A 15,076-nucleotide genomic window follows, 5' to 3' on the forward strand; every position below is an offset into this window, starting at 1 on the left:
TAATAAACCATAGGTAACCAGAGATGCTTGAGAAACCTAAATACACAAACTCATTTAAAATACTCCAATGACTTTTGTAGTATTTAATACAATTCAGTTTGTAGTCAAGGGCACAAGACAACATTTAACAAAAATAATCACATCAATTAAACTAGAAATCAAATGCAAATATATATGAATATCATCTACAAAAGCTGTCTTTTAAGTGAACATTAACCATTTATTCAAAGTTATACGAGAATTTGAAGGATAAAGTCTTCTGTGACATCAAGCCATTTCACAGTTTCATGTCTCAGCTGAGCAGTGGGACACAGAGTGAAAGAACAAGTTAGTAGACCCGTTTCAGGCAGTTAAAAAGTAAAAATAGGCTCAACAGCAGCCTCCACCAGCTTGTTTTCCTCCCTGACTGCCAGTATGTGTTGCATTAGTAGCATCATTCTGAGGACCGGTTTTAATGCCATTTGCCTCATTATTAACGTCAAAAACTCCTTGGATTTTTTCATAAATTTATCTCCCTGTATTAATAAATTCCTCTTCTACATTGAAAGCAGTCTTAGCAGAAGTTTCCATAAAGATAAGTCCATGTTCTCAGGCAAAAATTTCACCTCTTTTTACTTCTCTTCTAGCTTCTAAATCACTTTTATTCCACATTATAAGCATAATGACTCTGTTGGAATTGGAATGCTGGCAAGCAGCTTCTAACCAAGTTGTCAAATTGTTGAATGTATCACTCCTTATAATATCATATACTAGTAAAGCTCCTGTTGCACCTCTGTAATATGACCTTGTGATGGAATGGAAGGATTCTTACCTCTCTGTATCCCATATCTGAAGTTTTCTCTGTTTTCCACCAATAGTTATCGTTGGAGCACCAAATTCTACACCAATAGTAAGGTCAGGTACTGGCTGAAACCTCTTCTCTGTAAACTGTAGCAATATACATGATTTCCCAACACCTTTGATGCAGAAGATGATGTACTTGAAGAGATAAGCATACGCCAAGGCTGGGGCCGCTCCATTCCCCCAGCACACGGCTCCTCCTCCACCTCCTTCCCTGACCTTCGGGCTCTTCACCTCAGCCTCGCTCAAGATCCCAGACGCTGGGTTGCCTGCCGCCCGAAAGAGATCCTGGAGACGGTACAGAGCCTGCAGATAGAGCAAACAGAGAAAACGCGGACTCAATGATGAAGCCAAGATATTCTACTTTTGGTAAGACCCACTGCAGTTGTTTCTTGGAAATTTTGTGCCCTCTCTTGTAAAGTTCAATTAGCAGTGTTTTTGAAACTTGCAGGCACATTTGAGCAGATGGAGATGCAAGCAGAAGATCATTCACATAATACATTATTTTACTATGCTTGAATTTTATTGATTCTAGGTCTCTTTTCAATAGCTGGCAAAATATTGATGCACTTTCAGCACAACCCTGAACTAATTGGGTCCCACAGATTTCTGTTTTTTCTCATCGGAATGCAAAGATGTTCTGACTCTCCTTTGTGAGGGAGACCCTAAGATAGGCATTTGCCAAGTTTATCAGAGTATACTATTTAGATGAACTAGGGATCTCTGATATTATAGCACTCAGGGACAGAGTGATTGTGTAGGTTCTTTTTATTAAATTATTGATTACCCTGAAATCTTGCACAAATCTCCAAAGGTTTTTGCCATCAGTTGTTGTTCTATTGTTTTTGATTGCTAAAATTGGGCTATTGTATTCTGAGATAGTAGGTCTTAACAAGCTTTATTCCAGTAGTGGTAGTCTTTCGGTGATCGAGAATAACAACTGTCTTTGTGCATTATCATCATTACCATCTATTGATGTACCCTCATGTGGCTTTGAAGTCCAAAGACTGAGGCGCAAAGTTTTTGGCATATGAGGCATGGGACTCCAGTTGTTACGGGAGGTGCGGTTGTGGCCTGGTATAGGCGTTCACGCGCAGTGGCAAGACATCAATGTCGTTCATCTTCAAAGGTAGTGGCAGCATGGTTAATGTAGGTTTGCCAGCTGCTTCTGTCAGAGGCAGCAAGTTCTAGTAGCTTTGGTGTAATGCAAGCCCACTTAGAGTTTGACTTTAGCTGATCCTTGTATCTTTTCTTTGGTCATGCTTGTTTCCTGAGTCCAGCTGACAGTTCACCATAGAATACCTGTCTTGGTATTCGCTGTGGGTCCATGCGGATGATGTGTCCAGACCATCGTAGCTGGGTTTTGAGGACCATGACTTTGATGCTGGTGGAGTTGGCTCTGTCGAGGACTTGCTGATTGGTGATTCGGTCCTGCCATCGGATCCTCATGATTGACCAGAGAGAGAGTTGGTAGAACAGCTCTAGCTGTTTCATGTGCTTCTGGTACAATGTCCATGTCTCTCAACCATATAGGAGCTAGCTGAGGACCACTGCGTTATACACTTTGAGCTTCGTCACAGTGCTCACACCTCTGTGTTGGAGGACTTTGGAGCGCAGCCGCCCGAGGGCCTGGCTGGTCTTTTGGATCATGGCATTAATCTCGTAGTCTAGGGACCCGTTGTTGGCGATGGTGCTGCCCAAGTACTTGAAAATGTTGATGTTAGAAAGCTGCGTGCCATTAATTGTAATGCACGGCTGGTTAGTTGGCCTCCCTGGTGTGGGTTGGAACAGCACATCTGTTTTGCTCAGGCTGATAGTCAGGCCAAACAGTTTTGTTGCAGTAGAGAACCTGTCCACAATGGTTTGAAGATGATTTTCTTGGTGGGCCATGAGAGCACAGTCATCTGCAAAGACAGCTTCCAGGATGAGTCTCTCTGTTGTCTTTGTTTTTGCAGGCAGGCGACGAAGATCAAATAGTGAGCCATCCAGTCAGTATTTGATGTAGATGCCCAGGTCTAGATCCATCACAGCATGTCATAATACCTGGGTGAAGTATAGGTTGAATAGTCCCGGAGCGAGGACACAGCCTTGTTTCACACCATTGGAGATGTTGAAGTGATCGGAAATCTCTCCACCAGATAGGACTTCCCCTGTCATGTCGACAGGAAAGAGTTGGATGAGTTTGACGAATTTTGCTGGGCAGCCGAGCTTGCTAAGGATCACCCACAATGCATCCCTGTTCACTGTGTCTAACGCCTTTGTCAGCTCTGTGAAGACAATGTAGAGACTCAGGTTCTGCTCAAGGCATTTTTCCTGCATTTGCCTCACTGTGAAGACCATGTCGATGGTGCTGCGATCTGGTCGGAAGCCACATTAGGATTCAGGCAGGTTGTGCTCTGAAACAGATTACAGGAGTCTGTTCAGTATAACAAGGGCGAGGATCTTTCCAGCAATGGAGAGTAGTGAGATGCCTCTGTAGTTGTCACAGGCTGCGCGTGAGTCTTTGTTCTTGTATAGGGCTACGATGGAGGCATCTCTGAGTTCTGGGGGCATGTCTTTCTCTTCCCATATGCTGGTCAGCACTATGTGGAATGCCTGGAGCTCCTTTCCATTTAAGGCCTTGTACATCTCGGTTGGGATCCCATCTTTACCGGTTGCCTTTCCTGCACTCATTTGTTTAATGACTTTTTGGTTCCTCTATTGAAGAAGGGACATCAAGTTGTTCAATGGTGCGGTATTGGGGGATCTGGTCAAGGGCGCTTTGGTCGACTGAAGAGGGTCGGTTGAGAAGCTGACTGAAGTGTTCTTTCTACCTGTTGCTGATGCCTTTTTTATCTTTTATGAGAGTGTCACTGTCAGAGGATAGCAAGGGAGTGGAGGTGGGTTTTAATGGCCCATAGACAGTCTTGAGGGCACTGAAAAATTGTTTGTAGTTTTTCTTATCAGCAAAGCACTGGATTTCTTCTGCCTTTTTTTCCCACCATCGGTCTTGCATCTTCCTGATCTCACACTGCGTCGTGGCTTGGAGAGACTTGAATCTGTCCTTTTTAGGAGCAGAGTTTGGGTTATTTTGCCACTCCATAAAGGCTTTATTCTTTTTGCTCAATAGGTCTTCAATAGCAGTGTTGTTCTCATTGAACCAGTCCTGGTGGTTGCGTTGTTTTGGGCCTAGGACTGCCTTTGATGTTTCCTTCACTGCATCTCTGAACTGGTTCCATTTCTCAGTTGAGCTTCCAGTGAGTGGTCCCTTGGCGGAGAGCTTATTGTCCAGGCAGGACTGGAATGTTTGCAAATAAGATGGATCTCTAAGATGACTCACCTTGTAAAATACGTGAACTGTCTGGGCACGTTTTGGATGGTGAGGCGCAATGAGCATTTGAAGAGTTGCTCTAACCAATTGGTGGTCTGTCCAGCATTCAGTTCCTCTCATGGCTCTGGTGATCTGTACATCCTGGATGTGTCGCAGGCTTACAATGATGTAGTCAATGAGATGCCACTGTTTTGATCGTGGGTGCATCCACGTTGTTTTATATTTGTTCGCCATTCTGAACACAGTGTTTGTGATGTTGAGTTCGAACTCTGAGCATTTGCTGAGTAGCAATAGGCCGTTGTTGTTCATTTTGCCCACGCCGTGTTTGCCGAGCACTCCTTTCCATCTTTAATGGTCCTGGCCAAAGCGGGCGTTGAAGTCTCCCAGTAGTATCAGCTTGTCATTTGTGGACACTGAGTGCAGGATGGCACTCAGGTCAGAGTAGAACTGCTCGATGGTCTCCTCTGTGCTGGTCAGTGTTGGGGCATATGCGCTGATGATTGTGGCATACCGGTCTTTGCTGAGAGGTAAATGGAACTTCATGAGCCTCTTGGTGATGCCCACAGTCAAGTCTGGCAGTTGTTTGAGCAAACTGGTATTCCAGTAAACTCTCGATAATTGGAGCAATGCCCTCTGTGGCCTCTTTTCTCAGTTTATATTGAGGGATTTTAAAAGGTGTTCTTTCATCTCCATTTTCACTGGTGTAGCTGATTTAATTCTGCCCACATCATTCACATGTCTAGTCCATATACCCTCTGGTATATCTTTGGGGATTTCAAAATTTGGTTTGTCTATGTGCAGCTTATCAGGTGTTTCATCTAATTACCCCAAGAATAGAAGTGGATACTGTTTTAATGGTTGCTTGGGTACATGCAAATAGACTTTCCCTGATTGCTCATACTGAATAGTCACCCCAATTTTGCATAAAAAGTTCCTCCCCAAAAGATTATCTGTACATCCCAGTATTAGTAGGTGTGATCAACTGATAAAGGACTTAGCTTTACCATCTTTATCTTAATTTTTAGAACCCTCTGTATTTCCCTGGTTGCCCAAGCTATTTTCACAGACCCATCTATGGTGCTCTTCTTGGGAGATGATTTGAGAAAAGAACTTGTAACCCCGGTATCAATTAAAGCTTTGTAGTTTTGTTCCCCAACTTTTATCCACACATAAGGTTCACAATTGTGATTGCCCTGCAAAAATGGTACCACTGTATTCAGTGATTCTGTGTTTTCTATGCCTTGAACTAACTCTTGCCCAGTGATTTCTTGCTCTAGACCCACAGCTGTATAGTTTGTAAATCTTTTCCCCCTTCTATTAGGTATTGATTTTCTACCTCATTTTGTGAAGTTATTAAGATTTGGTTTTCATTTGTGTAGAATGATGTTGTATCAGGAGATATGAGCAGTGGTGTTCAATCATCTGCATTTATGTCTTTGCCCCTTGTATGATCACTTGTGTGTAAATTGTCAAATTTTGGGTTTTTCTGGTTTCCTGTTACAGATTGTGACATAGCTGCTTCTTGATTTTGAATAAGCTTTTGGTTATAGTTTTCTAAAGAAGGTACATCTGTTTTATCTTCTTTCTTGCTGGCCAGCAAAGGCTGGACTAAACTTCTTCTCCAATCCACCTCTAACAAACCCTGCTCTTTTGATCTTCTCTCTCATTGCTGCCTGTCCTGCAGCATCTTCATTCTAGTACTCTAAAGACATCCCCACAATTGAAGATGTTACTCCTATAATTTTCCTGGGACCTGGTTGACAGTACTTTACATAGTTGTAAAAAAAATCTTATTAGCCAATATACACAGTTGAATTAGTTTAAGTGATTAATTGATTATGGTATAGTATTGTGAGCAATATTATGTAAACTATATTAAGTAAGTACTATGAACATGTACGTATAATGGGGGATCAAACCATTTTTTCAAGATTTTCTTCATAGGTGGAAAATGATTACTTGCTATTCTTTTAGGAGGGAAATGGTTGGGGAAAGTGTGTGGGGGGGGAGATTTGTCTTCTTTTTTTAAATTTCTGACTTCATAAGAGGATGTGTGTACTTTTCCTACCATCAAGAAGTCCTTAGAGGGAAGAAAAGCATTGGGAAAATATTATGGATACTGTTTTTCATTAAAATGTATATATTTTTACTAAATTTAAGCATTAATTAAATCTAAGCATTTTTATCTTGGCTGCCAGATTATGAAACTGATTCACAATGAGTTTGTGGTTCAATAGCATTTATATTATTTTTTCTACACCTTGAGTAAGCACTCTCTATCTTTGTGTCCCCCACATTTTATTACCTTTTCACACTGTCTGAGTGCTTCATCTCAATGTAAGACTTTATTTCTTACTTTTCATTCCATTTTATTTAGTTTGAATACTATTTCTAGACTACCACTTTGTGTCTGTGTGAATCTTGTATATAAAATCTTCCTCAAGACTGAACAAAGCATGAGGCAGCACCTCCGAAGCTCTGAGGTCTGGGATGAGGCTATTGATTGTATAAGCAAAATTAAGTTAATAGCAACATTTTAGTAATAAGTGAAGCTAAAAATGAAATAAAATACTTTTTATCTCACATTTATTATAGTTATATTAGTAATGGCAATATAGTTACTACATTGGCTTAGAAATACTCAAAACCAGTTCTGATGTAATAAACAAATTCTTTTGTGGCAGTCACATAGACTATTACAATAATAAAAATCAATTTCAGTATCAGCTGGATTTGACTATATGCATATGACATCATATGTTGCTCCAACCTACTCATCCCCAGCCCTTAAGATAATTCAGGCCAGGATGGAGAAAAGATACTCTTTTCAAAATCACACCTATAAATTTATTCTAAATTATTCTTACCTTTTGCTATGATTGTGTAGGACTTAAATTAATATCCAATACCCCGAGAATTGTATTTTATAAAGTTTATCAATAATTACTTGAAGTGGAAGGAATAAAAAGGAAATAGAAGTAAAAAAAAAACCAAACCTTTTATCTAATAAGTTAAAACAACGTGGGCAAGTTCTCTTGGCACTCATCTCATGCCACCTCCGCCAAACCGATCAGATCAAGAGAGCCTGAGAGGTGGGGCTAGACAAAATTTATAACCTCCGTAAGTCAGCACATAATGTGAGTAGGAGAATGGGGTGCTGGGAATCATAGATTTTTGGGTAACAGATTTTCATTACACAACCCCCCCTGTGATTCCCATAGAAAACAAACATGTAGAAATCTCCCCAGATTTACATGCCTTGTTTTCCCATGGAATCAGTACACATAACCAATTTATATCTCTACAGATCTTTAACTAGAGGTACATAAAATATTGCACTATCTAAGGGGAAATTACAATAATTTGGGGATAAGAGGGAAATAAAAGTAAGAGAACAAAACTTTATATATCTCACATTTTAATGAACTGATTTTAGATGGTTCTTAATGACTATGATGATATAGAATTTATAGACATGTCTTTTAAAACTACATTTATGTCTACTTTTCATGAAAATAGTTCCTAAGTAGGCTAAGCATTGCTGTGGCTAATTAACTTCCATCTTAGCTATAGTACAGAAAAATAAAGCTTCATTTAACAAAGGGGATTCAGCTGTGAAAGAATGATTCTTATTCTTGTGGTACTTTAGTATAGGGCAAACTTAAGGGGTAGTATTTAACAGTGAGGCAAGCATCTCCTGGATGGACATTTTTCACAACTTTGAACTGCAGTTTTTATAAGCAAAATATTCATTCTTTTGGTTGATTAGACAGGAGTTATTTGCAAATTCATATTTAGTAACATTGAATCTGAATACTTAAAGATGAATAAGTATGAAAATAAATAAATAGATGACTGGATAAATACACAAGTATAAACCCTCAGGCTTGAATGGGTATTAAAAGGTCGTCCTGGTAACAGGATATGAATTATAGCTAAATTGCTATCTAGAGAGCAGAAATTTCTACAGAATTTTACTGTGTAGAAATTGCTACATAGACTATGAAGTTTTTTGACTCAGTATCATGAGAACTATAAATTCGTCTCCTCTCTGTGTAAGAATAGGAAGCTAATCCCAACATCGCAATTCTGCCCCTTCTCCATATTCACCTCTGCCCCTCAACTTCTTTGGCTTCAGTGAAGAATTAGCTCAAATCTCATCTTCTACAGCAGTCCTTCCCTAGTTATGACATGGGCACTGTACCTCCAGAAACTCAGGCAAACTATTATCAGGGAAATCCCTTTGCTCCCTTAAATCCTCATGACTCCTAGCCTAAAACATCCAATGACCCCTATAGGACCCTGACAAGATTATCCTCCTTTGATCCTCCTTTAGATTTAAGATGGACAGAGAGATGCACCTCCAGGCTACACCCTGATCCTATCAAGCTATATCTCAGACATCTGTCTGTTCCCTAAAACTAAGGAATCTTCACGAGGGTCATTCCCTATGTCTCCAGGCAAACCCCAGTCAGATGACCAACCCACCCCACCAAATGCCTAAGTGACAACCACTCTAGAGTCACGTCCACACTATGATTAAGAGTATAAAATCCCCAGAATTGATGGGTTTGGGGAGCAGCCTTCCATCTTGCTGTTCCAATTTGCTATCCCCCTGGCCATTCTCAACATTACTTTCCTAAATTAATAAATTTCTCTTTGTGTTTTTAAGCTAAGATTTGGTGTCTTGCATTCTTGCAAAAGGTATCTTTCCCAAACCCCAGGAGTACACATCTGAACCCCATAACAGTTATTCTCTTCTTTGTCCTTATAGTCCATTTCTTCTGAGATTATCTTTAATATATCCTATATATCCTATGTATGTGTGTATTTAACTATTTTTCTAGTGATCTATTAACTATTTTTAATATATACATATTCTATATAAATACCATTACTTTATATACACATATTATGAGCTCTCATAAATAGAATATGATATCTGGGTAAGTATATCAATTTATAAAAATCTTAGCATAGTTTTTTTGACATTTTTACTATTTCCCCCAATTATATATAGATACAATTTTAATAATAGTTTTTTTTAAATATTTTGTTATTGATATTCTCTCTTTTCCTCCCTTGTCTTTTTTCTAACACAGTGGGTAATGATATAGTTAATACATATGGTGTCATTCAATACATATTTCCATGTTCATCATTTTGTGAAAAAAAGACACATATCACTTATTATTTATACAGGAAAAAATTCTTGAAGGAAATAGAGTGAAAATCATATGCTTCAATTTTCATTCAGACACCATTAGTTCTATCTATGACAGTGGAAAGCCTTTTTCATTATGTAGTTTCAGTCTAGGTCTTTTCTCACATTTTACTTAAAACTGAAAATAGCTTTTGTCATTTTGTAGTATAATTTTATGCATATGTACAAAAAACTCATATATTTTGTGAAGTAGTGTCTCTACAAAAATAAACCATCAATTATGATTCTGCTTTTTTTGAATACCCCATTTTCCAACTCTTTTTTTTTAAACTCTTACCTTCCATCTTAGAATCTATACTTTGTAGTGGTTCCAAGGCAGAAGAGTGGTAAGGGCTAGGCAATGGGGGTTAAGTGACTGGCCCAGGTTCATCCAGCTAGGAAGTGTCTGAGGTCAGATTTGAACCTAGGACCTTCTATCTCTTGTCCTGGCTCTCAATCAAATGAGTCACATAGATGCCCCTTCCAACTCTTTTCAGTTTAAAGAATTGGATATTTTCCATTTTATTTGTCACAGATTTCAATCATGTGTTTATTCATAAATACTTTTCCTCTTCCTAAACCTTATGGGTAGTATATTCCTGGTTCTAATTTGTTTATATCTTCCTTTATACATAGGTCATGCATTCATTTTGATTTTATCTTTGTAAATTCTAAGATATTAGTCTATATCTAGTTTCTGCCAGACTGATTTCTAGTACTCTCTAAATTTTTTTCCAAATTATTAATTCTTATCTAAAAAAAAAAAACAACTTGGAACTTTACCTTTTGGAAACAAAGTTACTGAAAGAATGGAGATTAAATGACTAATAGAGGTAACTTGGTATTGGTTTAGGTTTGGATCAGTGCTGACCCACACTGTAGTTCTGGCCTGTCTGTAGGCCCAGGGGTCAGACACACCAGTCCTCTAAATGGTTAACAGAAATCTGAATGGACTGATGTTATTCAAATAAATGATGTTTACTTTATAAATAGCAGGATGGGGAGTGGACCAGGGTAAAAGGAGTTCCCTAAGCTACCAGGTTCTACCTCCTCCCACTCAGATACTGGTCCCCAAGGACCTACATGGTCCAAACACTGTTGGGCTACTCTATTCTACTCTCTCTATCTGCCTAAACCTCTCTAGCTAACTAAATATGACTAGCTGGTTCACAAAATGAGAACAAAGTTCAGATTATAAGGTTTAGCTAGAAGCCAATAGACTTTAGTCAAGAGTGGTCTGGCTCAGAGTATGGCACACAGATTCTGTCCAAGCAACTTCTCTCATGCAAATGAAATCTCCAGGAAACAGGTCTCAGCACCAAAATGAGATCAGGATGAGAGTCAGGATCAGGTATAGTCTCTGGGTTACTCAATCTCCTCAGATAGGTCTGGAGCTCAGCCAAACCCCCTGTAACTAATCAAAAAGACCACAGTAAGTTGCTGTCTCCCACTCACAGCCTCCCAAGGCAAAAGGACCCCCTGGGAACCTCTGTCCTCTCATTTATCCTTCCCTCTTATTCCAGAATTCAACCCCAAATGGTTCCAGGCATGCTGTCAATTGCCTTTGCAAAAAGTCTCTTCCAAAAGTTTCTTGCATGCTTTTACCCCAAAGTCTTTTGCATTTTTGCCTTCTATTATTATTTTAACATTATATAATCCTTTATGACTTTTTGTGATATGTCTATTCTATTCCACTGATCTGTTTTTATATTTGTTGTCCAGTACAAGATAGCTTTTATAATTACTGCTTTAAAATATATTTTGATATCTTGTACTGCTAGACCTTCTTCTTGAACATTTTATTCTTATTTTTAAATTTTATTTTATTTTTCTCCAATTACATATAAAAAGGTTCCAATATTTTTCAAATAATATTGAATCCCAAATTCTCTCCCTCTTTTCTTCTTCGCGCCCTCTCAAGTCACCCCATAGAGAAACTCCAGAAACCTTTGTTTTTTTTTTCAGCAGAGCCCAAAACCCATTACTGTGTTGAGGTCTACCATGGTGTTCTGCTTTGAGCTCTACCTGCATCTTAATGAATTAGATCCCTTATGCAAGCCTTTTAAGTTTTTTTCTGCTGAAAATTACTTAGCTAGTCTCTTTTGTGGGTTTTGATGCTTTGGAATTCTTTAGTTTTATAGTTTTTTTGAGAGTAAATTTACAGAGATCAGATAAGTCCTTGTACATTCTCTGCCATCTTGAATTGCCACCTCTTTTTTAATTTTTTAAAAATTTCATTATATACTTAGTAAAAATCAATGACAATAAAAATTTAAATTTTTAAAATGTTAAAATGCTAGAAAAATTATGTATAAAACTCCAAATTCAATATTGTTCACAATTTGTTTTAAAAATACAAATTTTATATTTATGTTGAAATATGCATCATTGGCTCTTGAGTTCCCTCTGGTCTGTTTTAATTTAATTTAATCCTTTTTTCTCTTGATTTTATTATTGTTATTTTTAATGTTATCATAATTTATATTATTCTTATTCTTGCTTCTCTTTTCATCTCTTTATATGTTTCCCAAATTTTTTATATTTAGAATATTTGTCATTTATAACAAACTAATCAATCCATTATGTTCATATTTCAAAATCTATCTAGACATTTCCTTCTTCCATTGCATTCATGTTCTTTTCAATTATTTTGTTATTAAAAACAAAAGTATGGGATTCAGAATAAAAGTAGTAATTAGAGGGAAATGTATATCTCAAAATTATATTAATAAAGATCAATGAAATGGAAATTCAATTTTAAAATAAGTAGAAAAAAAATCCTCAATTAAACATCAAATTACAAACTGAAAAAGTAAAGGTGATATAAATAAAATTCATTGTAAAAAAGTTGAATTAGTAAATAAATGTAAAAGTTGATTTCATGAAAAAATAGATAAATATTTGGTTAATTTGATTAGGAAACAAATCACTCATATTAAAGATGAAAAGGGAGACTATAGCAACAATAAAGATGAAATTAAAGAAAATATTTGATATCCTTGATTTTTTCAAATAAATTTTTTTATTCTTTTCTAGTTCAATATAATTGGTGGAGAGTATAATTCAATTGAGATAGTATTGAATGGTAGGATTTTCATTTTAATTCTCTTGGTTTTGCTTATTTATGAACTATGAATACTTGGATATTTGGAATAATTTGTGATCAGAATATACATATTCAGATTATTTTCAGAATTAGGACTCTAAGAACAAATCTGTAAGTACAATCCTTATTTACAAAATTTTCACTACCATTGATCCTCTGGGGTGCTTTAGAGGTCAAACATTTATTTTGAAACATCTCTGATTCTAGGAATTTAGCTTTGTTGAAAATGATAATTAACCTGTTAAAAACATGTCTTCACATAAAATATCACAGCAATCTGAGTGTTTATTAAAGATAGAGCTCTGTTAGAAAATAAGCACTAAAGGCAAGATTCTTCTAAAGAAGCAAGGCTTGGTTCTATGTTACAAGCACTTCCTTTTATACAGTGCCAGGTTGGGATGATTATCTGAGGTCCTAGCCTTGGACATTTGGCCCATATACCTTAGTTTTGTCAATCTTGTAAAACAAAGAATCATCAAAGAAGGTTAGAAAGAACAAGTCTTTAATTGAGACAAGGGAAATAATGCTCTAAAGGCTGCCACATAGTCATAAACAAAATACCACTTAGAGACAAGCTCTGGCACTCTCAGATATGTCTCCAAGACATGTATCAGAAAAGAAAATATCCATCTCAGGAATTTCCTAATGTCATTTTCCAATGAACTGAGAAACCTGGGGTCTATATACACTCTGGGGAATAAAGAAAAGGAAGGACAACTGACTGGCTTACATGAAGATTAAGGAAAGAAGATTCCAGCCTGGGATGAACTACCTGGGAGAGGCCTCAATACAATACAAGAAACTTCTAAGACAAAAGGATAATTAAGATTGTATTATCTCTATCACTTCTATTCAGGGTTCTTTTTTTTAAACCCTTACCTTCCATCTTAGAGTCAATACTGTGTATTGGCTCCAAGGCAGAAGAGTGGCAAGGGCTAGGCAATGGGGGTCAAGTGACTTGCCCAAGGTTACACAGCTGAGAAGTGTCTGAGGCCAGATTTGAACCTAGGACCTCCTGTCTGTAGGCCTGGCTCTCAATCCACTGAGCTACCCAGCTGCCCCCTATTCAGGGTTCTTAATGGATGCTTGGAGGCTTATTGTTTAGTCTGGGACACTGGTCAGGCTGGGAGCTTTGAAGGCCAATTCCCAAGGGATGTAGGTAAATTGGGGGTTCCATAAAACAAGGCTGTCAATTTGTTTGCCTAATCTTCAACAGAGTTAACCTGGAGTTCAGAGATTATCAGTCAAGGATGGAGATGGACTGGGGTTCAGGGTTACCCTTGGATTCTCCAAAACTCCAGAGAGATTCCAGCACTTTCCCCCTTGAATTTCTGCATTGCTGAAGGAAGGTGACTTTTAGCTGAAAGAAGCACTCCCCTTTGACCTATCCCTCATGACTTCTTTGATAAACACAGATATGCCTCTCCCAGGTTGCTTTTGATTAGCATTCATTTGTATCTAAGATATATAATCATCCTCTGAAGTGCATACCTCACCCCTTTGGTCTATGAGGCACAACACACCACCCCATCAACCCATCTCTGGTCATGTAATCACTGGTGTCAAAAGGGTATAAGAATAAAAGCCTCCAGCTCCTTGGGGAGGCAGTATTCCACCTACACCTGCATTCTGGTGTTTCAACTTAATAAATTAATCAATTTTTAAGAAATCATTGGAGCCTCTCACTCTTTCAAGAGAACAACCATTCCTGGCCTGGGATTTTGATCTCAAACTCTCCCACAACAGGGAGGTTTGGACTTTATATTTAATCAAGATATTAGCTTCTAAGAAACTATTGTCCTCTGCCCTTGGAATTTTTCATTCTATTTCATTACAATTAAATCTTACATACTGATGTCTTATATGTATGTGTGTGTGTGTGTATTCCTATAACTTTTTTTTCAATATCATGTGTTATGGTGAAAATCACCTTTAAAGATTGTTAAAATATTAATTTATGGTCACCAGGGAATTCAGCTATGTAATTCCCTAAATGAAACACTCAAGTCAGAATGGAGTTTATGGTGGTTTAATCACAACTGGAGTAAGAAAAGGGAGAGGGAGAGAAGGAGAGAGGAGGAAAGGGAAAGAGATTGATTCAACCTTCTGGTAGAGCCAGAGGGAGTTTTAGGCCTGGAAGGCCAAGGTAGAAAAGGGAATCAGTCTTTGACTCATGTGACTGATCTGAGAGAAGCTGTCTGAGGGCCTTCTCCCTGCTCAAGCTCCTAGCACAAACTGGTGTCTCTCCTTGTCTATAGGAAGTGAGCGAATTCCAGAGGCTGTTCCCTACCTCACTTCCTGTGCCTCACAAGTGCCAATGGTGGCTCTAGCTTGACCTAGGACTGCCCAGAGGTCTGTCATTTTTTGCATATGTCTGTTGAGGGCCATATTCTCAAATAATTAAATCTTGAGTGTTTGCTGTAGCTCTTCCTAATCTCTACCTGAGTAGGGTGGAGATTGCAGTTTCCAAGGCCTGACTCTGTTACTCCAAGTATCTCCATTGTCATTGATCAGGAAATAGCTAAATCCCATCATCCAAAGAATGGTCTGAACAGGGTAGAGTAGTTTTGAAATTCACACATGTAGTAGGTAATTTTTAACAATTGTTCTCTGGACT

The 15,076-nt window shown here is 38.0% G+C and overlaps 1 pseudogene; it reads right to left on the minus strand.

Annotated features, from left to right (window-relative positions):
• Positions 1–369: 369 nt before the first annotated feature.
• LOC100618513 (ras-related protein Rab-2A-like) lies at positions 370–1,044 on the minus strand (annotated as a pseudogene).
• Positions 1,045–15,076: the final 14,032 nt, after the last annotated feature.

Source organism: Monodelphis domestica, chromosome 3, assembly GCF_027887165.1.
Source record: "Monodelphis domestica isolate mMonDom1 chromosome 3, mMonDom1.pri, whole genome shotgun sequence".
Lineage (NCBI taxonomy): Eukaryota > Metazoa > Chordata > Mammalia > Didelphimorphia > Didelphidae > Monodelphis > Monodelphis domestica.